The 3493-nt window shown below is 40.6% G+C and overlaps 1 pseudogene across 1 annotated transcript; it reads left to right on the top strand.

Annotated features, from left to right (window-relative positions):
• LOC148156352 (uncharacterized) lies at nucleotides 1-1759 on the top strand (annotated as a pseudogene). Its single transcript, XR_015764570.1, has 6 exons — nucleotides 1-7; nucleotides 69-240; nucleotides 348-441; nucleotides 528-1101; nucleotides 1242-1398; nucleotides 1492-1759. The product of XR_015764570.1 is annotated as an uncharacterized LOC148156352 (transcript).
• Nucleotides 1760-3493: the final 1734 nt, after the last annotated feature.

Raw genomic sequence — 3493 nt, forward strand, 5'->3', positions numbered from 1 at the left:
ATGCCTGGTATTTGGACACCTATGTCCTATTTTATGTTTTCTTTTTTATCTCTCATTTTAAATCACAGTTAAGATCTCGGCTGACAGCTTCCTGAAATGATTTTTGAGCGGGAAGCCATAATATGAGTTGGATAAGATGTTAAGGAAGGATCCCTTCAAGTGTCAAGCTTGTACCCCAGATGTGCTTTCAGTTTCAGTGGATGGAAATTGCAAGTATTACCATTTAAAGAATGCAGCAAGGTATTGTAAAATGTGTAAAATATAACAATTCTTTGTATATGTTAGTGATGTTCACTACCTTTGGACAGTAACACCTCATGAAGTGTATTTTATTGCTTTGTTTTCAGATTGGAGGAACAGGCTATATTTCAGGACCTTTTCATTGCCAAGGATGAAAACGTAGGAACATTTGTGGACTGCATACACAAATCAACCAAAAATGTAAGACTGCAGATTGTAAATGTATAATAACAGTAACCTTTTAGCCTGTAATAACAGCTTGCCTGACTGAATTGTATGCATTCTAGATTTTGTGGTGGGCAGCCAGGGAGATCTCTCACAGATCCAGCAGCAAACTGGATGAGGAGGCTTGGAGCTAGCGGTGTGTAGACATGGAGTACTGCTTAGTGCTCTTCGAGATAGTATGAGATATTTGCATAAGCTTTGTTGTTTCAACAAAGGCTGGCCAACAGACAATCACTTTTTTTTCCATGGATGTAACATGTAAGTACTGGCCATATCTTGAAAACTAACAAAAAGCTGTCCTGAGCTCCAACACCTGCTTAAAATGAAGCCATTTCTCTCAATTTTCCATGGCAAAGCCCATGAATGTAAGGTAAGGAACACTGACCAGGCATTGTATAACCTTGCTGGTACATACTGCATAAACATCTTTGACACAGTTGATGTTGTTTGTGTATGTTTGTGCAGATACAGATGGACAAAGCTTGTGCCAAGGCTCATCGTTAGATCAGAAAGGAGAAAACATCTTAGCTTTAGAAGATGTTGGTCACTTGAAGACTGATACAGACACAGAAGTTCTGTCTTTGGAAGAGATCCTGTCCGGTGACACAACATTGCCATGGCAACAATCACACAGTGGTAAGTAAACATACACTAATATGTTTTATACTGTCATCATACCTGACAGATAATGTGACTAGATACTCCAGGTGTTGACCTCATCTTACAAATGTAAACTTTTACTGAGTTGATTTGTCCTTTTCATAAATGCATTTCAGACTCTCAGTCTTCACACAAGAACAAGGGCAATCGATGACATCATGATGGTAAAGAGACTGGAAGAGGAAAAGAGGATCTTTGTTGATGGACCATCGTTGGAAATCTCTGTCATCCTATGAAGACACTCTAAAGGAGTTTCCCACCTGTTATCGGGAGGTAAATTAAAAAGTATGTTTTTAAGTAACACATAATCATACCAAAAGTAAAAGCATCTAAATTTGGGATTTTTATTTATGTTCAACTTTAAAGGTTTGTCCTGTGACCTAACTGACGAAGGTCCAAGAGGTCTCCAGAGCATCATCCTCAGAGAGCTGCAGCACCAACAGATGAAGCTGCAGGCAACAGAGTATTATCTACAGCAGGGGAGCCCAAAGTGGGTCCTGGAGGCCCGGCATCCTGCGTGTTTTAGATCTCTCCCTGGTTTAACACACCTGCATCAAATGATGGCTCGTTAGATGGCCTAAGAAGAACATTGACAAGCTGAAAAGGTTGTTTCTACCACCAGGGAGAGAATAAGACATGCAGGATGCCGGGCCTCCAGGACCCACTTTGGACACCCCTGCTGTAGATAATACTCTGTTGCCTGCAGCTTCATCTGTTGGTGCTGCAGCTCTCTGAGGATGATGCTCTGGAGACCTCTTGGACCTTCGTCAGTTAGGTCACAGGACAAACCTTTAAAGTTGAACATAAATAAAAATCCCAAATTTAGATGCTTTTACTTTTGGTATGATTATGTGAAAAAAAGTGACAGTTTCAGATTAAATGTGTGGCTTATATTAATTATAAAAGGCACAGTGTTAAATAAGTGTTGAATCACTTTTAAAAAGTCCAAACATCAAAATCAGCATTCCTTTGCTGATAAACGGCCTAATTTCGATATTTGGAGTTCTATCTCTATATTTCTATGTTTCTGTGCAAATGCTGACTTTTTGTATGAATTTGTTTCACCCAAAGATGTTGTGACTTATGTGCTATAAGTATTACTGATTCATGTTGTAATGCCCGTTTTTGTCCTCATAAAAAAATAAAGACAAATATAAAGACAGAAAAGGAGTCTGGTAGGTCAGTAATTAAAGCCACAAAGTTTATAACTAAACAACTATGCTTATTTTTTGCAGACCACTGCCTCCCTTATCACCCCTCCCCCCATCTACTCATCTCCACACGTGGCAATGTCTCTCAGTGTATCTTGGCATGTTTGACTGGGGTGGGGATGTACTGTCACAGGATGGATTAGTTAAACTTTTAGACTTACCGCATTAGTTCTACGCCCAGGGATTGATTTTGGGTACTACATTTCCACCAACCTAAATAACAAGAAAAGGAAAAAAACTATTTTAAAAACAAAATAAGAAATGAAGTCAAAGCGTGTACACTTGAAAACTGAAAACTAGTGTGGTGACTGTCATATTTTATAATTCTTCTAAACTTTACTCTTCTTTACATGGATTTACACATTTTCTCAAATTAGTTTAACATTAACTTTAACCACTTTACACTGGCCACATAAATGGAAACTAAGCCCAAAACAAGTTGTCTTTGCTTATAAACAGTCTCTATAGTTTTTCTGTTTCTGTGAGAATTTTGACATTTTAGGGCTGGACTCCTTAAGTCGCAAGTTCAGTTTTCTTCTGGGTTCGATTCTTGGCCCGAGGTCTTTCTGCATGGAGTTTGCATGTTCTCCCTCTGCATGGTGGGTTCTTTCCGGGTTCTCCGGCTTCCTCCCACAGTCCAGAAACATGACTGTCAGGTTAATTGGTTTCTCTAAATTCTCCCTAGGTGTGTGTGTGTGTGTGTGTGCATGGTTGTGTGTTCTGTCTGTTTCTGTGTTGCCCTGTGACAGACTGGCAACCTGTCCTGGGTGTACCCCAGCAACCCTCCCGACCACAATAGGGACAAGGGTGTAAGAAAATGGATGAATGTAAAGAAAACAAAACTTACGCCACCCTGACTTAAGGAGACGGCATGGTCAGCAGGTGACATGAATGCAGATGTGGCTGATCTACGGGCGGGGGTGGGGGGACGGAGAGATGACGAGTGGGAGGAGAGGCAGTTGGAGAGATGCTTCTGGGTCTTTTCTTCTTCTGAAAAGACTGAGAGGATGGGACAACAGGATGAGAAACAGGAACTAAATCAAGCACTATCACAGTCTCTTCCTGGTTCTCTGGTATCATCATTGGATGCTCCTCAGTAAGCATCCCAGGCTGCTCCTCAGCTATGGTCTCTGTCTGTTCAAAGATCAGGTTTTCAG

The sequence above is a fragment of the Poecilia mexicana genome, unplaced genomic scaffold (assembly GCF_051168715.1).
Source record: "Poecilia mexicana isolate PSO_F unplaced genomic scaffold, ASM5116871v1 scaffold_11, whole genome shotgun sequence".
Classification (NCBI taxonomy): Eukaryota; Metazoa; Chordata; class Actinopteri; order Cyprinodontiformes; family Poeciliidae; genus Poecilia; species Poecilia mexicana.